The 25733-nt window shown below is 38.5% G+C and overlaps 1 long non-coding RNA gene across 3 annotated transcripts in view; it reads right to left on the reverse strand.

Annotated features, from left to right (window-relative positions):
* Positions 1 to 25733, reverse strand: part of LOC125333491 — an 80003-nt gene that overhangs the window by 21819 nt on the left and 32451 nt on the right. Inside the window, exon 2 of one of the 3 annotated variants that reach the window (XR_007206883.1) lies at positions 1650 to 1758. The exons of 1 other annotated variant lie outside the window; for it this stretch is intronic. This is a non-coding gene — a long non-coding RNA (uncharacterized LOC125333491). Of the gene's footprint in view, positions 1 to 1649; positions 4221 to 25733 lie in introns of those variants that run through there. One more of the 3 variants, XR_007206882.1, reaches the window with a different exon arrangement.

The raw sequence follows: 25733 nt of genomic DNA on the forward strand, positions 1-25733 counted from the left end.
ACATATCTAGAGAAATATGGGAATTCAGGTGATTTTCCAGACAAAACCCCTGCATTAGTCCCAGCAGAGAGAGAGAGAGTTTCGTTTTAGTTCCCAACATGCAGCAGTAAAATGTTCAATAGCAAGGGAAGTCTGCTGTGTCATGTTTATAAAACACATCAGGTTCTGTCATGCAGCCAAACCCAACCGGGCTCCACATTCTCTGAAGAAATTAAATCTCTGAATTCCATAGCATAAGTTTAGTTTCTTTCCTGGTTTTTCTGTCCTCTCACACACAAAGGAGGAAGATCAAATACTACATTTATTTCAATCAGGACTGGAGTATCTTTAGAGATACATGTATAATTTACAGGAATTTAAATAGTTCTGAGGGAAGACGTGCCATGTTGCCTAATTAAAAATAGTGGCCAAGTTCTGCTGGATGGTGAAATTCCGCAGGAATTCCTTTGTACTTCAGGAATCTTACCTAGATTTTCTTGTCTAGAGGATGAGATTTTGACCAGACCTTGCAAAGCAGTTGTAAAAAACCCTAGTATGTATCTCTTCAAGTTTTGTACCACTGAGAAACCCAAACAAACAAAAATCCACAAACATTCCCTCTCCAAAAGAGAAAGAAACAAACAAAACAACAAAAGCAACTACAACCAAAACAAAACAAACCCTCTGGAGTATTTAGTACTTGCAACTGTGTTTATGTTGGGGAATTTCTGAAGATGATAGAGACAGAAGATTAAAAAAATGCAATTAATGACATGAAGGTGCACTAACATTTCAGCTGACATTTTCATACATGATTTATACTTTGCCTACTACTCAGATGATGAAACAGTCAAACTATCTTAGCCTGAAGCACAAAAAAAGTGAAAATGCTGCATGTCCTCTGGCTTAGAGCTTTCCCTGGGGTGACTTTGAAAGTGTTTTCTATACTTGAAGCAAAAAGTAAAAAGTGGGAAAAAAGTAGCTTATATAAAGACAGGTTTAAAAGAAAACAAACCAGCAGCATTTTAATTTTTGTAAATGTTGGGTAAACTTATTGAGGAACTGCATTTGAAATAAAGGCCCATGAACTCAGAATCAAGGTGAGCAGCAGCTTTATCTCTAAACTCGAACAAAAGTCTGTTATGGTAGGATTGTTTAAATGCCATGGTTTTGATCTTGTTTGACTACTTTTCAGACTTTAGGGTATTGATTTGAAAATAGAAGAAAAGCTAGCTTATATTTGGTAGGGAAATGTATTGATCAAAGTCTGAGACCAACAAACTTCAGCCTGACCTGCTGAAATTACCAAAAAGAGAAAGGACTTGAAAAAGAAAAAAGGTTGCAGAGAGAAAGGTGGAATAAAGTTTTCTGAGAATAAAGTTTTCTAAACTTCCACAGTGCAAAGCAGCAGCCAGGTGAGGTCAGTTCCTGGGGATAGAGGATACAAAGAGCTCTGATCCTCCCAAGGGAGCACTCGGGCTCTGTTGGCTGGGTCAGAGCACCCAACGTCAGGAGGGTACAAAGGCACTGCCCCCCTCAGAGAGCCTGCAGTGAAGAGCCCTGCGAGTTCCAGGTAGGAAGAACAACTCTTTTGACATGGGGGTGCTTCTACCAACACTCACCCAACCCAAACGCAAATTTGTTAAATCAAGGGAGTGGGAAATATCCACCTTTATTGCTGCAAGGAAGTCTGTGAAGAGCTCTTCTGCACATCCAATGGCTATCAAAGTTCCATGGAAATCTGAGTGAACCAGAAACTTTTCCCAATTAAGATCAAAGCTGAAACCAGCAGAAATAAAGGAGGGGGAAAAAGAAAAGAAGAAAAAAACTGAGAAACAAACCCTGGAGCAATGAACAACATACCAATAGAACTGCTGAAAGCATCAAGTAAAAATCAGTCTGGTTTTTGCACAAAATCACCAAGAGTCTGGGTCCATTCAGAAAAGCATTAATAGAATGCAATTTTTGGTGTAAAGATGTTACAGTCTTTTGCTATGAAAGGCTTCTATGACATCTGAAAATGCAGAGGGAGGAATTCTGCAATTCTGTCAAAAATATGCATTGAAGTTTGTGTCTTATGAGCAAACAAGGAAGAGGTCTTTGTTACCAGATGAGTTTTTAGATTCATTTTTATGTGGTGTAACTTTAATTAAAACAAGGGGTTTCTTAATGAATTTAAAGATTGACTATGCAGCAGCGAGATTGTTTTGGACTTTTATCAAATGCAGATTTAGCTGCTTCCTCATCTCTTTGGGGATTTGGAAATTTTAAACCAGTCTGAAATTTCTTTAGAAGTCTTTAAGTGTATTTTGGTAACATTATTAATAGAGTGTCTTTAATTACTGGGTGCTTTCAGTGTAATTATGGAAATGTTCCTGGTACACAGTATTAATTTCTTCCAGTACTTGGAGGTTTGTGCACTGCTGTGTCACACATTCTGATGCTGTCCACAAACACAACCAGAAGGGGACTACAGACCTGGTTTAGAGGGAGAAAGAAGCTCAGTGATGAATTTAACTGCAGTGCTTTCTCCATCTCAAACAAAAATATCCTGTCCAGGAAATTGCTGTGTTTATTTGGGCAGTGGTCTCCATTAAACTTTCCCAGCCTTCCCAGGATCTGTTGTTGGAAGATGTGACAAAGCTTCATCTATGTTTAATGATAAGCAGAATTTAGCAATAGCAGAATACTGTCTAAGCTCCTGTAGGGCTTGGGAAATGCATTTTTATCAATTATGTATTTGATACAAATATAAATATGTGAGTTTAGTGTAACCTTTCCCTCGAACTCTTATCTAAAGCTTTATTATTTCCTATCCCCAGAGGCAAAATAACTTACCTGTGACACTTGGCACATTTCTGGAAAAGCCACCATCAAATCACCTAAAGCAGTTGTTTATTTACATCCTGGGTTTCAGCCCTGGAAGAATTGTCAAGCCTGTGATTGTTTATTCTGTTTTAGGAAGAGAAGATTGAGTGGAGATGCACACGAGTCTTAATGAATAACTCAAATAAAACTTCTGTTGTAACAATCAGGGGAGTTTTTACCCTTTCCATGCACAAAAGAGAAAAAAGTGTGGGTTAGGTGTGGGTTTGTTTGTTTGTTTTTGTTTGAGTTTTTTTTCATTTTGGCTTAGAAAGAAAATAGAGGGAAGTATGCACATTCCTATCAAAGGAAGCCATATGTAAGTCTCTATTACGACCATCACAAAGGGACTCTTGACGCTAAGTTCTAGAGAAATTAGGAAAGAGAATTTAAAAAAAAGCAAAGATACTTATTCGTTATTTCTCTGCCTTTCTATAAATAGGTATGTCACCAATGAAGATTTTCAAATTCACAGTAGGCAACTGGGTAGAAGATAATGCTCACTGGAATATCAGCCGCTCACTTGGATTGTGGAGATTCTGTTATTTCAAATCAGCTGAGGAATTTTGCACATGCACTCATAATAATTTACATCTGAGCAAACATGCGAGACATTTCCTCCCAAGTCCTGGACTCAATGCAAGGCAACGACAAAAGGATTTCATGCAGTGTTTTAAGGGAGGAGCTGACTTCTCTGATAGTTGTGTAACTACAGCATCACTCTCAGATTATCTAAGGTCTGAGCAAATACGACAAAAGAAGTTCTGCAATCATTTCTCTCCAGCACTATTTACCCAATTTTAAGGCTCAGTTTTCATCATTTGGCTGAGCAGCTTTAATGGAACAGTCACATCCTTGGAAATGACTGAATTATCCTCTCTCCATAAGTCACCACCTATCAAACAAGCTACATTAATAAATTATATAGATCCTGAATAACAATTTCAAATGAAAATCCAGTGATTTGAGCCATCTCCATGGTGACTTAAACAAAGCATTTTACTGTGCAACCATGGGCAAGGTGCTCCATGACAGTTCTGTGGATAGTCATTCATTAGTGACTGCTTGCCTTTGCTGATGTGCCTGCTGGGATGAAAACCTGTTGGGATAGTAACACAGGGCTGGCGATTTTTTTTTTTTTTAAATATAAAGGCTGCAAACACTCCAAAATTCATAGCTACAGAAATCATACCAAAAGGAATGCCTGGGAGAGGGGCCTGATTTTCCCATTTCCCCTGTGTATTGACATATTGTGAAATTTTGAACTCTGATTTGTAAAGCTGGGGGTCTTTTGGGTTTCTTTTTCATATGTAGAGGTAAAGCAGAACAGACTCCCCTGTGGCCTGAAGACAATCTGATATTTTACAAAACCACATTTAGCCCAATCTCCCAATCAATTGTTATGATCTATAAAAACAAGAATACCTCCTTACCTTTGGAAGAGTTTAATTAGGAGGAAATGTTACATTTTAAAAAGATAATATATAATTTAAAACTTCAACAAAGGTGGACAAAGAAGAAGGAGAGAGCAGGCTTTGTAGATCCTTAAAAGCATTTAATACTCTATTCATCTAAAATTAAGAATCAGACTGTGTAGTAATAAGAGTTAGAAAAGCTCAAATGGTATCACTGACTAGTTTTGTTCTCATTCTCTCAATGAAAAATTGTTCCACTGGCTGTCTACAGCTTCTTGTTCTCTGAATTATATTTTTAATTAAGACCTGCACTGTCATGCCTAAGAAATTCGTTTGTCAAGGATTCTTTTCTTGCCATTTCTAAGCACGCTGACAAAAATTATTAATACATAAAAGGTTTATAAATTTTGTGATTTGGGAAAGTATTTAGACAAAAAAAAACATGAACAGAGTGTTGTTTTCCCTTTAACAAACATTCCAAAAGTTCAGATTCTAGACTTTGAAAAGATTCTGCAGAATTCTGTCTTTTGGGCTGCCAACAGGTGACAGAGGCGTATTCACAGTGAGGACAAAAACCAGGCATTATGTTGATTTCTCAGCTTTCCTGTGTAACAGACCTTGTATATGATTGTGGGAATGTCTCAGCAACAATTCTCTTGGTTTTTGAGGTAATTTGCTAGTGGAATAAATATGCAAGCAGAATTCCTTCACACTGTTTTGAACAAAGACCCTGAAGGTGTTTGTTCTTGGTGCGGATTGACTGAATGTAACCCAGAAAACATAAATGAAACAGAGAAATTAGGGTTAAGCCTGGTGTTTAAAGTGACATACAGGCTGTGCAGCCTGGAAAGGAGCAAGTCTCCTTATCTCACTTGTGATCTAAGAATGATAACAGATCATCTGGAAAAGAGCCTGTATCTGTGTTTATTGCAACACAGCCAGTCTGAAACCATGCAAGTTAAGTTCCTCCTGGTTCCTTATGGATGCAAAGTTGAAGGCAAACTTACCCAAAAAATTTTGATTTTATAATTGTGAAAAAGATTGGATGTTTTATTGCCAATTCTGATTTTTTGGGCATTTGTAGTTTTGTTTCTCTGCCTCCACGCTTCTATTTATTTCCTTTTATTCACACCCTGCCTTCCACATTCCTTTTTTTTCTGAAGTTTGCTGGGTTTTGCCCCAGCCCTTCCTTCACAGGTATCATAAGAGTTTAAGTGGAGGGCAGAGCTGTACCAGTCCTTAGTGCCTCCATTGGCAGCAACGTTCCCAGAGGGAACAGAAAACAGCAAAAAGTGTTTCTTTGGGCTGAGCCAATCATTGCCAGAAGTATCTTGGCCTAAAGATCCACCACAATTTACCCACATTCTAATTCTAACTATTAATAATGAATGGCATTAATTATTCCAGCAAGGTCATTCTCACAGAAGCCTTTCCCAGCTCACACCAAACCTGGCACTGGGATGCCCAGGCAGCACCATTGGCACCAGCTGCTGCAACATCCCCTGGATTTGGAAAGCTGCTCCCTGCTCATGCACCAAGAAAAGACTTTCAACCCCCACAAAACAAGACAATGAAGTAAACAACCCAAACCAATCACCACCACTCTCCAGGGATCTGATCAAGAGCAAAGCAAAGCTTTAAACTCTAAATATTTTCTTTCTGAAGGATTACTTTCAGAATTTGGGTTCTCAAAAGAGCCAGAATCTCTGCTATTCCAGAAGCCTCAAATACAAATATTTAGTGAGGCAGAGGGGAAACACTGTGAGATCTATATAAACAATGATAATAGTAATAATAGAAATTCTATATCTATCTATTTATCTCTGTATGAATAATGCTAGGGGGAGAAGGCAGGGAACTGAAGGGGAAAAATGGAGGAGGAGAGAGCACCTGCACAGGTAAATAAATAATGGACCGTGCAAAATCAGATATATCAAACAGCATAAATTTCCTTTTCCCCTCCTCATTCAGCATTTTATTTACTCTTTTATTTTAATTTTATTTGCTAGTCTGCACCTTCAGCAGCATACAGCACATCCAAAACAGAGGAATGCTGCTTTGGCCAATACTGGACACCACAAGGACGATTAAACTGCCAGGTCCAAAACCACACCAGCTTCATTTGAGCCACAATTTACTCTACCTGACATTCTTATGTTGATCTACTGTTGATGCAATCCATAAATGCAATCCTCAATTTCATTTTCTGGGGCTCTGTCTGTTCAGCTCAGTTCATAAACAGCTCTCATGTTCAAATCACACTATTTATGTAAGTTTTGGGGCTGAGAAGGGAGACGCTTTCATTTTTCAGGAAATGCCATTACAGTTTTCTGGGCTATAAATAAAAGGTGAAAGATAATAACCTGAGTTGCAAATTCCTTCTTGATATATCCCTCAAGACAGTTTGTTTTACTTTGTCACCAAGTTAAATGAGTTCAAAACCTTCACCTAGTAGTTCAAAAACCAGAATTATAGAAATGGATTTAGAATTCCAATTCAGTAACTAAACATATGCAGACAGAAACCTAAAAGAGTTTAGCTAAAATCTTTTTTTTTCTCCACAGTTTTTCTTCTTTCTAACCTTCCTACAGTGTTAGTTATTCAGCAGTTAATATTGATCTGAAAAATTCCCCAAAGCTGCAACAAATATTAATTGATTACTTAAAAGCAGATTCAGGTACTGGGAAGAAAGGTGTTATAGAAGACAAAAGTACATGAGAAATCCAACTTTTTTATGGTTCCATCAAAGCATTCAGGAAATCCAGAAGTCTGAGACTTTCTTTAATTAACTTCAGTGAACTCTGCAGAATTACAGAAGTGGAGATTTTCATCCCCTGTTACTTATTTGATACTTTGTTCATTTTGTCCCCAAGATTTCCATTTCATTTACAGAATGAGCTGAAAGACACACAGTAAATGATGTAGGGTGTTGTGGGGAAAAAGCAGCACATGGGTATAGCTCTGGGAAACCAGAGTCTGTGAGACTTCTTTAAGCAACCTTCCTCACAGGAAATCAGTAGCTCTGTGGTGATGGGTTTTTCCCCCAGGGCCTGGACTTGGTTTCTGTGAAAATTCAGAGCATTGATTTAAACACATAAAATTCCAGTTTTCTGAAATTAGCAAAAGCTTTTGTTCTCAGTGTCTTTGGTTTTGACTTTCTTATCTGTGAAGTGGAAATAGGAGACTTCTGTCTCCAAGGAGCAGTATGAGAAGGTATAAATCAAAGGAATGCTGAGAAACACCTCTGCATTGTATTGATGAGAGCTACGTCACAGACAATGGAGTGATGAACAGTTCCTTCCCCACACCAAAGCCCTCTGGGATCCAGTAAGCCAGGCAGACAAACAGCAATTAACAGTGAGAATTAAATGAAATATTGAACCTCTGCTCATTGGGTGAATTACATTATCTTGGTGTCCAAGACAAAGCACAGGTTTTGTGTTAAAGATTGCCTCTGTGTGTGTAATTGCACAGAATCCACTCACACAAGGAAGCCCAAACAAGATTGTACTGGAAACATTAATTTTGCTGTGTGATAGCTTTTAAGTATATGCCTTTTCCACCTTTAATTGTATATTGCCTTTTTTTTTTCTTTTTTTTTCTTTTTTTTTTTTTTATTCCCCCAGGCATATTTAATCCAAAATTACAATTACCTTCAATAATCATGCATAATTTTTTGTCTGGAATTAAGCAGTACCCAGTTGCTGTTCAACAACTGAGATCATCTCACATTTGTTTCATCCATATTCTCCCTCAGAATAAAATCAGCAGTAAACAATTCCAGCTTAATTACCCAAAATGTGTTTGCACTGCAAATAGTTTCCTCTGCACTCCCATTTTTGCTCTGCTGACGCCGGCCCTGAGCAGGGAGCAGCAGAAACCATTGATCAGTGTGGGGATGGTTCCAAACAGGAGACAGTGTGCAGTGGGAGATGCTGCCCTCACCAACAATTTCTGCTGCCCCAGAACAGGCAGCCTGGGATAAAGGTGGGAATCTCCTTGGAAGGATGCACTCTGGGATCCTGCTGCCGGAGCAGGAGTCTCTGCTCTGAGCGGGGATGTTCTCGAGAGCATCTCACACACGATTCTGAGCAGACAACTTGAGCCCACCATGGTTAACACCACTTAAATCCTCACCATGCCTCAGGTGTCCAGAGTTTATCTGGGAAACTCAGCTCAACTGTCACCTCGCTCGTACAGAGTGCAATTCATTTTCCACAAAATTAAAGGGAGAGAAACTGTCCCATTATGTTTGGAGTCCCTTAATGCCAGAGCTACCTGAGTCTGCTCCAGCTGTTCTGAGCCACTGAGCAGCTTTTATCAGCAGTACCTGGTGTGGCTTCCTGTGGCTCTGCTTCGCTGTGCGTGACTCTGCACAAACCCAGTGCACATCAGTCACAGTGCCCGTAGCCCCCAGCCTGCCTGCATCCTGTGCTATGGAGGGGATTTACAGGGATAACACAGGAAAGACACTGAGCCAGCTGAACACTTGGGGATTTTTCAGTGTTGGAGAGCTTGGGGTAGTTTTGTGTGCCTGTTTGTCTGCCTCAACATTTCAGCTCAAGTGTTTACTCTTAGATTAAATAAAATATAATTTTATTTTCTCTGACAAGAAAGATTTTAATCATAACATTATATAATATTAAGAAAGCATGGGAGGAATCTTTTTTAATTAATGCCCTAAAGTGCAGTTCATTCTTCTTCAGCACATCTCAGGGAAGGCTTGTCATTTTAGCATGGAACTTGTGAGGAACAAAACCTTGCTTGTGTTAGCCCAGCTAATCCATGCAGCACCTGATAACATTTTTTCCTCTAGCCTATACAAGTTATAAACTACCCACATTAAGTGAAGCTGTATTTCCCAATGAAATAATAAACAGAAGGAGTTGGCTTGATTCAGAGGTTTTCATACAAACCCAATGAGAGCAAAGCTCCTGGCACTGCTAGTGTTAAACTGCAGCCCAGGATGGAGGCTGGGATGGCACAGGAGACGTGTGGAAGTGGACAGCTCCATACCCAGGCCACTGGAAAAGTGTCATCCAGGAGCTGATGAGGAACAGCTGCTCTAAATGTGGGACAATTTCAGTGTAGCAGCAAAGTCAGATATTGGTCCTGCTTAGTCAGCATGGCAATTAAAATATTCACCAATAAAACAACAGGAGTATAAATAAAACAGATTATAAAGCTGGAAGGCAATTTCACATTAAGGAAAAAATCCAAGTAGAGTCCTTTGGAGGGGTGATATTTAAGTTACAGGAAACAGATGTATTCCTAAAGGGGTTTGGTTTTGTTTTTTAATTATAAAACTATAATGGCATATTTCAGAAACTTCAAGTAATTATTGAGATTTCACATCTTTAACACTTGCTGGATTTTTATTATTTGAAATGATGTGCAAATTTTGATCCACAGTAATTCTTATACCAACTCACCAACTAATCTGTTCTTGACCAAAGCCAGCTGTTCCCATTTTGAATTATTCTGGACACAACTCTCTCTGCTCCACAATAGAATTCAGTGTTTTCTGCTCTGATGTATTTTGTTCTTCAGTTGACATTAGGGCTTGGGTTATGGCCATAGCCAAGGAGTATAATAATGAGAGAGACCAGAGCTTAGCTACAAACCTGAGAAACCTGAAGACAGTTCTGTAATCCCACAAAATGCTTTATTTTCCCTTGACTGCCCTCATATGCTACGACAAGAGATACTGAGTCAAGAGATCCTGGTCCCTCCCTCTGGAAAAACAACTACTTACCATGAATAAATCTGTTGCCAAAGTCTCCTCTCACCAACAATTACTTGCCACACTTTTATTGACACCTCCTCCTCATCCTGAAAGTGCCATAGAGTGAGACAAAGCCCTCATAGCTTTGGAAAAGATAGCAGGGGCCAAATTAGATACACACAGTGCCAGAGGTAAGGGTTGAATCCATCCATAGCTAATTTGTGGACTTTCTGTGAAAGGGAGGGGCCAGGGCCTGAGAGCAGCAGGTGAGCTCTTGGACACAGGGAAGGGTAAAGGTGGGACTAGCAGTGGCTACAGTAGTGATCCTCAGTTGTAATGTGGAAGGAGGAAAGAAGATTAAGTTCTTCAGAACCAAACTGATGGATCTTAGATCTGTAAAACGAAGACATTAATATATAAAATTTGAAGATGGTTTGCTGTCACGAATTGAAGTAGTGTGGCTTGATGGTGTAAATTAGTTAAAATCCGTGTCCTGAAAACGTCAGATTATATACACTATACACCCAGCAAATCTTGTCACTGTCTGCTTTTCCTCCATCTGATGCAAAGCCTTAAAAATATGGATATGCTGAAATCCACAGACATATCTTAAAACCTACACAGAACTTCCTACCAAGCAAGGGTCGTAAAGTCTGGAGGGAAAAACCTTGGCAGGTTTTCTTAATCTGTTTTGATGTTTCTGTATCAACCAAATTAATTCACAAAGAAGGAGCTAACACAGGACATGTAAGCAACCTGCACTCTAAACATCTCCCCCAGAAAGAGACACCTCAAAACTGCTTTGGAAGTAGCAGTTTTAAGACACTTTATTTGGTTGTTTTTTCCAAATTGTGTAAGAACACGGGGCAATAAACAATCTCTAGTGAATACTATTTGGAGATACATTAAATATAAGGAATGAGCTGCTTAAGAATTATTTTTTGTCTCCCAGCTGAGTTGAAATGTAGTGATTGTTTCTTACTTCTTCTTTCTTGTGAAGAGCAGCAAAGGAAAGACAAGCAATTAATACTCTGAGCAGTAGAAGTAACAAAAGCCAGCCTTTTGTGAGTTTATGCATCACTCCTGATTTATTCTGGCCCCTCACATCTACAACCTATCCCTTTATAATTCCTCAATCTCCAGCTGCCTCATTCCCTCTCTCTTCTTTTTCCTAGACTCCCAGCCCATTCCACGTGTATGAACAATTTCTTTTTAGCCTGCTGAGTGGCATCTGCTCTGGTTTAGTTTGCAGCTTCACACACATTGACTGTTTAGCTGGCTGCTGCTTCGTGATTCAGGAGAGGCATCACCTCCAAATTAATGGCAAGGAAAATAAACAGCTTTGGAGTCAGCTCATGGCCGAGCCTGTCGTTCAGACCTCCACAGGACCCCATGCCTCAGATCTATATCTTGTCAAATGTGGCTGGAATTGGCCAACAAACATCAAAGTCAATGGATTAAAAGGATGAGGAACAAATAATAGTGATCAGGAAGCCAAGGAAAAGGTTGTATAATATGTAGAAAAAGCAAGAAAATATACTGGCTCTTTTTTAGACAGCACACACACAGTGAGTGTCTGATTCACAAGTAACATAAATCCACTCAGACACAGTTTAAAAGAGAATGAAAAGAAAAACACTTCTTGGTATTTGTTTTCCTGTATTCATTTTTTTCATAGTTCTCCACACTTCCAAATTGCTAAATGGAAAGCAAACCCCCTCCCCCTTCCATCTCAAGGTTTCTTTTAGACAGGTATTTGAATTTAACCTCAATTCCTTCCTGTGTGATACTCACTTGAGTCACACAAGTAGGACTCAAGTACATGCTGAAAGGTACATTTCTAAGTAAAATGTGTCATTCTCTACGTTAGGATGACATTTTCAGTGGTTCCCTGGGTTGATACTTTGGTCAGAGAGTAGAAACCTTGAAGCCCAGTAAAATAAAATATCAGCCCTGAAATAAAAGTAATGAGGTATTTGAAATCTGCAGAGCATTTTCCATTGACTTCTGGGTAGCTCAATGTTTACAAATTCGCATTGAGATGTGTTTTCACAGAGAATTATAGAGATAATACATTTTTCTTCATGCTTATATTCTTGATAAGGGTTTTTAACTGAAGTTACAATCAAATGCAATAGACTGTCTACCTTATAGACACCATTTATTTTACACATTTTCAGAACTAAGAATTCTTTCTGAATACCAGATGCAAAATCAGTAAAAATGCCTCTTTAATGATTGCCAATTGAGATGTGTTCAAAGTGGTTTCCATCTCTCATCTGCAGCCTGGCTGCTCGTTCTGTTTGATACTAGCACTGTATTACTAAAATTTCCAGCAGTTTGCTATTTAGTGAAATTCTGGCAGCATTTTATTGCTCCTGAACTCTATCAGAATTAACACCCACTTGTGCTATTAAACTTCCAAGATAGAAACATTATCTTGCCCTAAAGTCAGTGAGAATTAAATAATACACAAACAAACAACCTGTCATTTGAATACTGGAATAACATTTGAATATTTTCTTGCTGGTAAGCAGAGCTAAAAGGACTGTGTTTGGCTTAAAAGCATTTTGGTACATTCAGGGGACACTGGGGATGACAAGGACTAATTTTCCTGGTAGTGCTGTCTCACTGACTGAGGGCAGGACAGAAAGGTGGAAATTTTCCCAGAGCAGCTGTGGCTGCCCCTGGATCCCTGGCAGTGCCCAAGGCCAGGCTGGACGGGGCTGGAGCACTCTGGGATAGTGGAAGGTGTCCCTGCCATGGCAGGGAGGTTGGAACGAGATGGTTTTAAGGTCCCTTCCAGCCCAAAACATTCCAGGAGTCCATGAAATTTACTCTTTCCCAAATACAAGACACACAGGCTTTCCCCTTCTACCCAAGGACAGAGGGGCAGGCTCCAGCCCTGTGAGGCAAATCCCTCTCAGCCCACCAGGACATTCCCACCAGGGACCATCAGTGCCCAGCTGAAGGGTGGGGCCAGCCAGGGGCAGGAATCTCCCAGCCTCGGATTTCTCTCTCCTGCTTTGGTTTCCCACGCCCACCTCAGCTGCCCAGAGATATCACAACAGAAGCAATCACATATGTGTTCTTCAAAAATTGGTTTTGAAAGAGGTTCATTGCAGATAAACCAAATCGGTACCAAGGCCTCCTGTCCCTTACATCTGTTATCTGCTAAGGCAGGAAAGACTCCTCTAAAGATTAACAAACCTTTCAAACAATAACGTTCCAAAATACTTATATGAGCAGCTCTATCACACATTTTACAAATGGGAAGACTGTAAGACATCATTTGACAAGATTGTATAAATGTATGCAATTGCTGTAGAACATTTACCCTAAAGTGCCTCTTCTAAGGATGTGCAGCAAGTGAGCACTAAGAATAAAAAGAAGCAGAAAATCCGTCAGTCCAAAATAACCACATCAAAGTAAAATTTTATATTAGTCCCCCCCAGATGGCAATTTCTGGAAAAAAAATACTTTGGAAGCATCAAACTGAAATAACATTTTGGCCCAAAAAGTTACTGGAAGGAAAAGGGGGGAAAAAAAGTGGTTTAGAACTACTCAAGCATCCAAATTATCTGGGGTTTATACCTATGAGAAAACCTAAAAAGGTTCTCTTCATTTCCTTTTCTTGGTAGTGTCCTCCCAAACAGGTAGTAATCGACATTTTAAAATTGTATAACCTGAATTCCAAAACCTGTGGTGGGAAGGCATGTACAGAATATTACCATGGAATTCAACTGGGACCTGTGCTCTGTGAACAAACATTCAGCAAATCATTTCCAAATTATTTCCATCTCCCGTGGAAGGCTATTTCCTAAACCATCATTCCTCATTTCACTACATTTAAGTGACAATGCCACAGTTGTCCTTTTCTGAAACAAAAATTACTCCCTTCAAAGGAAGGGAAGAGGAAAAACAGCAAAGGATTTCCTGTACTTGAAATGTTTAATGCATGTGCTACAAACCATTCCCTGTATATCAACACTCCAGCATTAATAGTGGAAACTGTTTCTTAATCTGACCTTGAAAATACTCCATTTCTTCAAAGTTAATAATCAACTGAGGATATTTCTGGAGTTTCTGTAACTTGTGAAAGTTTTTATACTCACCACTTTAGGTAAAATTTTAAAAAATAAAGACACAGTAACAGAAAAAAACACCTGAAAGCACCTCTCAGTGCTTTGCTAATAACTGCTCTACAGTAAATTAACTGACTTTTTTTCCTATGTATTTAACAGCTTCTAATTCAATCTGTATCAGTTTTCTCTGTTCTCTAAAGGCAGATTGCTGGGTGGTGTAAAAGAGAGTTAGTTAGCTACAAATACCAAACAGCACCCAAATAAAAAGGATCATTATTAACGTACAGTGAACAGCTGGGCCATTTGAGAAATTGGTTTTGTTTCTAACAGTGCTCCTAGCCAACCATTTCCTAGACTGGAGAAGGCTTTTCTTTTCACACAAGTGTCTCTGTGAAGACTAAACCTGTTCTACACATGGAAGGCCGAAGAGGAAATGAGCTGTATTTTTGTAAGGATGGATAAATTTTGTATTGGATTGAATTAATAATATTTTATTCACTAACAACAATACTAGTAACACAGATGAAAGAATTAATGTAGGAAGTCATCACTAGATTGTGACGGGGCTAAAAATGTTGCTGGATGATTTTGTATTTATTATTATCACAAAAAAAATATGACTTTACCTCATTAGCTAAATTTAGAGCTATTGAAAAATCAATGCCTGCAGAGAGTTAAACTCTCATACTTCCTGTTGGGGTGTTGTAATCTTGAATTAGAAGAGACTATATGAAAAAGCAAAGCTTGAGAAGGAAGTTTTCCAAGAATACCACACACCAGTCTACCCTTCATTTTCAGAAGTGATTGACCATGTAGAAATCTGATGCTAAACTAAAATTATTAAAATACAAACTGTCCCATCCATAAAAAGTGGAAGCTTAAAACAACATAAAAGAAGTTATCAGAGTTTTAATTTCCTATGCTCACTGATATCCCTCATGGATGTTTTATGAATGAGATCCCGGTTACACCACAGAAATTGCACTCCAAATCCAGATGTTGTATGAGAAATCACATTAAAAGTTATTTCAAAATACACTGAACTCATCGCTCCAATTAACTGCCAGATGTTCTGAGTCATCACCACTATCAAAACTCATTAAAGATTAATTTCATTCCTATTTGATAAACTGATTGAAGACTGGGTTCTCGTGGCTTTAGACATAAAACTGCCTGGAACTGAATGGGAAATTGCAGATTGTCTCAGCAAACAGGGAGCAGATTTTCAATTCTTCCAGCTACAGCTACTGGCCTGAGCTGTGAAGCCGAGCTGCAGGAACCTCTCTGTTGTGGAGCCAAATTTCTCTGACACCCAGTCATAATGTTTGCTGTCTTCAGTGCCAAATCGACTTCGTGCATTTGGCAGAGCGAGCTCTGAATAATGGGTTGTTAACTTAATTCTAAGCTACAATTTCAGCACAGAATGTAATGATTTACCTGGATCATTCAGTGACTAGGAGCAGTTTGGTCATAGTCACAGTGCAACCACCACACACACATAATCCCTGGTATGCAAAGCAAAGCTTCCCAAATTTATAGGAAAGAAGATCCTGCAAGGCTGTGTGGGGCTTTGTTGCCAGGTGGGGTTAATCCATAACAAAAATTAAAGCAAAATAAAAAGTCCTCATATTCACTTGGACCTCAGCTGTCACAACACTTCCTAAATTTGGGACTCATTCATATGCAACTTTTCTATTTCTTTTGTAAGATACTGAGCATTTTCAAGGTACAGGAATTCTTTTCACACACAGAAAGTTCTTGTTGCTGGATTTTTCTTATCAAAATTTGGTATTAAAAAGTATCCTTAATTTATATAAATACAAAGGTGAAAATCAGAACATCTTATGCCTTGTGTCCCTCTGGTATTTGCAATAAGCATGAATGTGAATATGAGGAGAGAATTTCAGGGTCATGGAGATCCCACCTACAAGTGAAATGCATGAAGTATAAAGGAATTTTCATAAGGAGAATTTTGAGAGAGCTTCTATTGACAGAGGAAAGATTCCATCATTCCATTGGTATTCCCAGGGTTCCACAGCTCTCCCATGTGCCACGGAAGGAATTTACCCCTGAGAAAAGATACGGTAAAGGTTAATGCCACCCATATGTGGGATTTTACTGTAATGCCCTTACAAAAACACACTGTGGAGGTCAAGCCGAGCGGCCAGGACCTGCAGAAACAATACCTTGGTTTTGTCCTTCTAGCTATTTTCTTTCCTGCAAAAAAAGTATGGGGGGGGGGGGGGGGGGGTGGAGAGGAAAGAGGGAAAAAATAAAAGCAGTTTTAAGGGAGCACATGAAACTTTCAAACCCTCAAACTGTGCCACTGTGAAGGACGACACACTGCAGCAACCCAGAGGAGACAGTGTTTTCAAAATGCTTTTTTTTTGTACCCTCAAGATTGTCATAATGAAGGTGCAGTTTTTGATATTTTTTGTCCTGTGTTCTTCCCATTATTATATTTTATCTGGATGAAATATTGCCATTGTAGGATATGGCATTTATTTTCCCTTATCAACATAAACACTTTTCTAGACACTCCAACCTGTACAAAATGCCTATGGAGATGACTGTGATTACAGTTACTACTGAAATCATTTTGGGTACGATAGAAAAAGGCAGTTTTCATTCTAGAAGTGAGCTATAAAATTATCTCTTTCTTAGGTTGGTATTTAATTTTTGAAACCTAGCAGAGAAAAAAAAAGAGCTTGCTAATAAATGACCTTTCCCTCTCAAATGATCTGCAAAACCTGAACAGATTCAGCCCAAGGCGTGAGGTTCACCTTTTAATTCATATGTTTAATTACTCATTATATTATTATTCAGCTTTCAGAGCTGTAGACTTGAAATAGAATTCTAAGAAGGTTTAATCAAGCTCTTTCATTGCAGCTCTAGTGAAAGGTGCTGGAGTTTGGATACGGGAATGAGAGTAGGATTTCAGTCCCTGGCCCAAGCTGCTCTGGGTGTGCTGACAGGGAAATCAGGACATCAGGAGTCACTGGAACAACCCACAAACACGTTTGCTTTAATTTCTTGACCCCCAGCTGCACTTTATTCTTTGGTGTTTTGATAGCACAGTATATTCACCAGAAACTAAGGCAAGGAAAGTTTTGCCTGGGGCAAAAAGAATTTGAAAGCTCAGAGTACAAAAGGAAAATCAAAATTTTTCTGCCTTCCTACTCATAATTATTAAAATACAGAGGTGGGTAACAACTGGAAGAAGAAAATGTGTCTGCTGATGAGGCGCAGCACCAAAATCCATCCTGTTTCTTACATGTCACAGATAGCATCAGCTTTTAGTCAATTTTTCGGTCCAAACCACTTTCCTGATATATTAAAAGTAATTCTTCATCTACTGGCATTTCAGAAGAAGCATAAACCAACATACTTTAAAGCTACACAAATACCAAGCACTTAGAATGGTTATATTTAGTTAATTGTGAAAGAAAAATAGCACACCCCCCATCTATTTCCCTTACGTCTATTCCCTTTACATCCTTACATCTATTTACATCTTTACATCTCTTCCCTTTCTGAAATAGGACTTTGTTGCTCAAAATTCACCATTGTGCTGTCTGAAACGTGTTCTCTCTGAGCAAAGAGTGCGGCCAGAGAAAAACTTCTGCAGGAAGAACAAAGTCCTCAAAGAGAAACAAACACAAAGGACATGAACATCTGAAAATTGATGCTCCTTTCTCCACAGCCTTTCCAGCATGAAAAGAAGCACAGTTTTATGGCATTTCTCACTATCCTGTCTTCTTCCCAGTCTCTTTGTCTTTATTTTTTCCTCACTAATTCAGTGATGAATTTGAATCCCTTAGCTCCTCATATGTTTTATGTTGCACCAGCCCCTTGCAAACTCTGCCCAATTGTGTTTTTTTCTGTGTCATTATAAAAATGTCTATACAATTATCAATAACGTAGCAGTAAATGGCATGTCAAGTATATAATAAATAAAGAGGCATTTAGATAATAAAGCAAGCACAAAAATATATTTATTTGCTAAAAAAATGCCACTTTGAAGTGCAAGCTCCATCTTTCTATGAAAGTTATATATTACCTCTAAATGCATAAATGTTCATACATTACAGTAGTAAGTGCATTAAGGGAAAAAAAAAGAAAATATATTTGATGTTGCCATTATCTGTTCTTCAGTTTGTACAGAGAGAGAATTTGGAGAATAATTTTTAAAAGTCTACTCCATTTGCATTATGGTTCATTATTAGCAACTCAGAATGTTACATAGTCTTTTAAATGACACAGAACAATGTTTTATTTACTATTTCTTTATCATAATCATGTCCTATTTTCCTGGTTTTCTAACTCTAAATTAAGTAATATATCAAAAATTATTTCAATTAATCCCAAATTTTAAATCTCCAGGCAGCATTTATTACAAGATTAATGTGATTAATTTCAATTTCCCTATTGCTAAAAATCATCATTTCCACAAGAAACAAAGATCTTGTGTTTCTCCTCATGGACTCTTCAGTGCAGGTTCAGGTTGTGCCTGGAGACCTCTGGTGATTCCTTCTCACCCAAATTCTCCTCTGGCTTCAAATTAAATGTGACAAAGAGGGGTGTCTGGGAAAATGCCATGTATATTAAATTCAAGTTCAGTGAATAGGAGGATGAAAGGAGCAATGGGAAAACCAGAAGGGTTGAAATACAGACAGTAGGAAAACCCCAAGACTGAAGTATGGAAGAATGATAGAATTATTAGACGACACAAATTTTTCACATTTCTATAAATCTCTGTATGCATTTTGCAAATCTGACATTTACAAAGTGATAAAAAACTGGAGGCAGTCTAAACTAAATTACAGAAAGAAATGTCAGCCCTTTAAAAAGGAAACCACCAAAGAATCCAGCTAGACCTACTTTAAGTGTATGTTTGTAAAGGAACTGAGGAAGGGTTAGATTGGCAATGCAGGAATAAGTGGCAAAAATGAATAATTTTCTCTTACTGGAATGATAAAATGCTGACCATTTTTAATATCACTCTAAGAAACAAAATGGGTATTAAAATTTATAGCAACATGATGGAAATTTCCCTGTTCATGGCAATTTGAGTTCATTTCTTTTGAGGTTGTCACAAGAACGAGAGAAATTCAGATGGATCTCAAAAGCCATTTCAGAGAAAATTTTCAGGTTCTCTTGCATTTATAAACTACATTTGAAATACAATATAATCCAGTAGAAATGCATCTCTAATGATAAAACAAATAAGAGGAAAATACAGGTTATCATAAGAAGAGATGCTTTGATACACCCCTTCAAAAAACCAACAGTTCTTTTGGGGGCATTACAAGACTTCCTCAAGCTTTTGTTCTTTCAAGGATTTCCTTCTGGATTTTTTTTTTTTTTTAATATTTGTGTTATTTTTACTAAAATATTTCTTTTGGGTATCTTAATAAAAACCTTAAAACCGATGCTTGAGTAGTGTTTTTTTCCATGAAGAACATCCTGAAATTCTTAAAAATAATTTCACACCTTGAAAAAGTGAGGGTATACATGTCAATTTTTTCATCAAATAATGCTTTTAAGAAAAATTGGAATTGCACAGACAGAAGTAAGAGCATGCTCAAGTGAAATGAAAAAACAATAAATTAAAATCTTCTTACAAGTCATTCTCTTCATGTTTTATTTCTCATTCAGTAAATCAGCAATCCATGGATTTTCACCTGTAAAATACTGCTGCAGGAAATTGTTCAATATGAATTATAAAGAGAACAGTTTAGTTAATTAAAAGTTTGAGTAAGTAACAAGTTACTTAGACAACTAAATCCCAATTTGAAGATAATTCATCCACTTTGCCTGTCTCATGAAAAATTAATGCCAAAAGTCTCATACAGACTTTAAATCACTTCTGCAGATATGGTTTGGTTGGGTTTAAATGTGCTTTACCAAAACTCATTTGCTTTTTAAAACTAAATAATTCTGTATCCAAATGCTTTTTGATGTCACCATATTCTGATCTGCTCCAATTCTGCTGTCAGACTGTTGGCAAGGGACAGCAGCCTAATGACAGCATCTAATTAATGCTGGTGTACCCAGAATCCTGTTAAACAGCACCAGTACAGCCTGCATTTCTTGAATTATCTGTTTCATAACAATTCCCTGTTTCATATGCAGCAGCAGTTTCCCTCTGAGGTCTGGTGGAGTTGGATCCTGGCAGAGCAGGTGCCAGCCAGGACAAGAGTCCTGAGAGCACGGCACAGACCCATTGCAATGCCCAAAAGTATCCAGAAATGAGGTAAATATGACCCAGGGTGCTGCTGTGGAATTAAAATAGTTCCACCCCTTCTCTGGGTGGAGCTGTTGGGGTTGTCACCATCCACGCTGGCTTCACTCTGGACAGAATCTGTTGGGCAAATTCTGTTAACTCCGGGATTCCCACTGATCTTGCCAGGAGTCAATCCCAGCGTGACAGAAATGCCGCAGGATTCCCTTGGCCTCTCGTTATTCCTCTCCCCTGGAGCTGTCCCAGGCTCAGGCTCAACAGCTTTTTTAAGTTCCCCACTGCTCTCCCTCTCTGTTTTTATCCTAAGTGAGATGTTTCTTTCAATTCATTTCTCTGCACTACTCAACACTCTCAAAGTTTTATAAAAAGAAGCATTATTGGCTTACTTCCCTCGATTTAACTGAAAACTGAAAAACAGAGCTTGGAGCCAGAATTTTCTTTCTGGAAGGCATCCACTGCTTGGAATGACATGCTGTGCAAACCTTCTCCAGTTGTTCTTCACAGTTCCTGAAAGGTTCTCGGTTCTGTTTCTCACTCAAAGTGTATTTTCGTCTGCTATTCTTCTGAGCTTTCAGCTGGATTGGGGAATTAGTCCTGAATAAAAGCTTTCCCAAACAGGAAGGTTCAGACTTCCCATGTAGCAGGAACAGGGGCAAGGAGAACAAATATTATTTGAAAACTCTAAGTGCTCATAATTGTATATGAATATTTGTAAACCAGATACGGAGCCAGGGAAATTTTCGTCTATACAGAACTGATTGAAACAAATTGGTTTTCTAAAATTAACTTTTAAAGAATTTCCATTATGACCTTACAAAGTGTAGGGCTTTTCTGAAACATTCACTGGAAGGGTACTAGAAATTCAAATGACATTATTACAAAGGCGCAAGGCAAAAAGAGAAGCCAGAAAAATAGGACAGAACGATGAAAAGGACATCAAATTAAGCCAGAGGAAATAGCAAAATGCTATGGAATCTATAAAAATACACAATGTATGTGTTTAATTCCGCCAGTAGGAGGAGGATTTTTTCTCTCCTTTTTTGTGACATTCAGGGAAATTTAGCATTTTGTTATGTGAAAAAATAAACCTTAAACTGTTGAGTTGGTCCATATCTGGGCAATGGCACCATAAAAAGAAACTATCTCTATGGTGTCCCAGTTTAACTCAGTTGTAGCAACCTGGGCTCTACCAGGTTTCATAAGGACAGCATTAAATGAGGAAAAACAGCACAAATGACTCTGCAAACACAGATTTTACAGCGCTCCACATGACCCTGGCTGTGGTGGGACTCAAACTGAGCCAGCCTCAGAGAGGCACTCAAAGGTGAGGTACAAAGGAGCAAAATCCAGAAATTTTCCAAGGAAATCCTATGGTTCCTATTATTTTTCTCCTTAAAACTCTAAAACGAGTATAAAGAAATCATTTCTGCACAGGAAATCTTTCAAAGCAGGAACGACTTCACATTTTGCAGGTCAGCCTTAAAAACATGAGGAGTTCGTGAAGAGAACAGGAAAAGCAACCACAGCAGATCTGCATTAACATCAAAAACCCAAGGTAAAATGAAAAGTCCCTCACCCATAACTCCTCACACCACCCTTTATGAAGTCCTCTATGCCAAGGCCACAAATACAGATTCCATCCCTTGATTGTCTCATGACCACTTAAAAGCTGATTTTTCACTGTTTGTGACAAAGCAATCATCCACTCTAGCTGGCTCTTTGCTTAAAACCTGTTTGGTTTTCTTTGACCTGCGCTTAAATTAATGTGAATGTGCCAGGAATCATCAAAGCAAGTTTCTGTGAATACTGGCATAAACTGAGATGAACTCCCTTTGTTTCAGGAGCATCCTGGGTATAGTGAAAGCTTTTGTGCTACAATTGCAGTACACAAGAATGTAAATAATATCTTAGCTACACTAACCAATTCACCTTCATTTTTAACAGGTGAAAGGCATTGGCATAAAACCTGCATTTCTGCCCCAGTTTTGTGTTTTAAAATATTCTGAAACCAGAGAGCAGAGTAGAAAGTCCCCTCTCATCCCACAGTGCCTGTAGATTACAACTGAGAAGAACAAAATTCCAAACCGTGCCTTATTTTTCACTCTGTGCACTGATACCAATAGAAACCAAACATGCTGATCAAGATACACAATTGCTAACAAGGCACTTCTTCTTTGCCAAATTAGACTCCAGACATAAAAGTTAAAAACTAGAGAGTCAGAAATAACTGAATATCCAAATATACTGCTAAAGTGATATGATTAATATTCCTTGTACAAAGTTATTTATTTAAATGTATTTATTTAAAATATTTAACCAGGAAATTACCATCGAGATTAAAAGAATTACACTTAGCCTACAGCAACAATATGCTAACACTGCCAGCACTTAGAGGCTAATAATTTACATTGGGGACATATCTAAGCACAGCAGATATTAGCAAGGATGTCATATTAGGGATGTTAGGAGGAGAATTTACCCACATGTGATGAAAGTGAGGCAAAGAGGACAATTCATATGCAGGAGCAAAGGCACCAAAGGGAAATTCTCCAAACAGACAGCGAAATACACGAGGATGCAATGCCCATGGCAGGGCTTGAACTGGAGGAGGTTTAAGGTCCCTTCCAGCCCAAACCATTCTGGGCTTCTGGGATTCCATGAATGCAAACCCTCCTGGCGAGTGCCAAATGGCTCTCATGGGGAGGATGACACAGGATGCAGGATTGTAACTGGCTTAATTAAATTCTATCTTGAAAAAAGGAGCATTTCTTCAATGAAGTCTCCTTCCTTATGGCATGTCCTTATGCCAGCCTCCAGGCTGATCTCAGAGTGCAGAGGAAAACAGCAAGCCTTTGGAAAGGCAATGGGAAAGCTGGCAGGAGCTGCTGGTCCCCCCTGGACTGATGTCCAGCCTGGGGTCTGACTCGGTGCTCAGGGACAAAGGCAGGAGTTTCTGGCTCTTTTGTGCAGCCCGGAGAAAGACTTCGCATTCACACTGGCTAAAAGGTGAGTACATCACACTTGCCAAGTTCCTGAGTCACACAGCTTTTGTTGTAGTGCTTTGCTTACTTATCAGTTTTGAGGAGATGAGAAAAAATTTAGTGTAGGTATTTTCTTTCTCTTATTCAAGAGAAAGAAAATAAATAGCCTTTTGCTAAGGCCCCAAAATATTTCTTCTCAGACACATATTGCCTGCATTTGCCCATCCCTGGCCTTGCAGAGACATCCTGAATCACCCAGGAATTCCCTCCTAAGCTTTTCCATACACTGCTCAAGAACACTGTCCCTGTTCACCCTGGGAATGACATCCTTCCCTCTCCTGTCACTAGGAACAGGTATCTGGAGTACAGACTGTGCTATTAGACAAAAGATGTTTTAAATAAAAGCATGGAGAGGTTCTCATCCAACCCCTCTATTCACCTCAGTTTTTAAACTAACATCCTGTTGAACTATAACATTCTGCAATTTCATGTACAGAGTAGACTTTGTCCTCTGGAAGATTAAATGTGTGTTCTGTCATTGAATGCTGGTCTGCATCATCTGGAACATCCTTCAGTGACAATTCCTGCATATTAATAGCAAAACAGTTTCCCATGCAGGGAAGTAAATATTTAAGTTTAAACTTTTTTTTTTCCCCCCCCAGAAATTTACAAAAACTCGGCTCTGGCTCAGGAAATGCCTCAAGAACTGATGGCTGGTACTTGGAAAGTGCTTACAGGGACCCCCACTGGCTGTGTTCCTGTCATTGTCCCCATGTTTTTGCTGCTGTCCCTGTAGTACTGTACTCTACATGATAAAGAAAACATTAGAGCCATAATAAATGCTGAAGTCTTTGATAAGAAGTAGTGCAGACTCAATTATATCTTCATACAATTCATATTTTGAAACGATGTTTTTTCAAATTGGAAATTTTAGACAATGAGAAGAGGGGGAAAGTTGTACGAGGCAGAAGAGAAAAAGGAATCCATTTAACTTGTGTTACCAAATGCGAGAATGATTTATAGATAGCAGGTAATGAAGGACTCTGGGGTCCTGTGAGCAAGAGAGCACTGATAACGCAAAACTTAAAAAATACAATTCCTCTAGAATATTCCCTATAAATACTTTCCTTTTCATAGAGGCAATAAATGCTTCTGTACCAATTATGTTTTGATGCCAGTCTCTACCGTTTGCACTTGACTTTTCAGCTTCCATCCAAGTTTACAGTTCTCTGAACGCAAATGGGATTTTTCAGAACAGGAAGACGGAAACCTGGGCTCTCTTTCTCTATTGTTTCCTTTAAAAAATAATTTCAAAAGAAGGTAATAAATTTTACTTATCTCACTCTTGAGAAGATCTCTACTTCAATAAAGTTAAACTGTGGAAGTGCCATTTGGCACAGTTTGTCATAACCTAAGTAGTGCCCTGACTCATTTCATCCCTCCCACCCCAGGGCATGATGAGCACGCAACATAGCAGACAAATCCCAATTTAAACAGAGATAAATTATTAAAAAGCACTTCTATAGGAGACCATTTTCTGAGAGTGGTTCCAAATGATATAAATCACTTCTTTTAAGAGCCCTTTTCCCCCTGACAGTTCTGTTTCCTCTCCTTGTGTTCATGTGGTCATAACACAATACTGTGTTCAGAGAGCTTAAAAAATCCCATTTTTCAGCTCCTACAAGAGGTACAACTAATTATGAGAAGAATTGATTTGGCATCCACATTTAACACATCTCTAAGCATAAAAATTATCTTATCTGGGGATACTTGGCATTTATTAATAAATGCAATACAATTTATATTACATCATTCTGGACATGTTTCAGTCTACCTTTAAGAAAAATTTACCTATTTCAATCTTGCAAATTCTGCTTTATCTCCCAATGTCACCCAGAAGAATTGAGAGAGTAGTAAGAAATGGAGTAGGGAGCTCATAAGAACAAATTGGATTTCTAATTTAAAACTGGAATCAAACCCATTATTCAGTGCTATATTATTTTATTCTTTTGGAGAAGGGCAAAACCTTTCAGCTTCTAAGTTATATATAGTTTTCTACTTCCCCTCCCTACTGACAAATAGATTAGTCGAGGCAATTTCTCTCCATTAAAGGTTTTGCACTTGACACTGTAATGCAGCCACTGTTCGAGTTACCCTTCAGGGGAGCCCTTTTCAATGCAAGGTAACAGAAGGATTTGCATTTGTCACTTCGGTGGAACACAGCCCTTATTGCTCCCTCCCCTTGTCCCATCTGATCCTGCTCAATCAAGGAAACAAAACATCGCTGGGGATTTTTCCTTTAGAAAGCTAATTTACAAATTTATACCAAAAAAAAAAAAAAAAAAGACAGGAGCTTTTGAGATAAAAATAAAAACCAAGAAAAAAAAATTTATTTTGAGGTCAGATTAAGGAAGTGTCAAATTCTATGAGCTGTAATGA

Source organism: Corvus hawaiiensis, chromosome 14, assembly GCF_020740725.1.
Source record: "Corvus hawaiiensis isolate bCorHaw1 chromosome 14, bCorHaw1.pri.cur, whole genome shotgun sequence".
Taxonomy (NCBI): domain Eukaryota; kingdom Metazoa; phylum Chordata; class Aves; order Passeriformes; family Corvidae; genus Corvus; species Corvus hawaiiensis.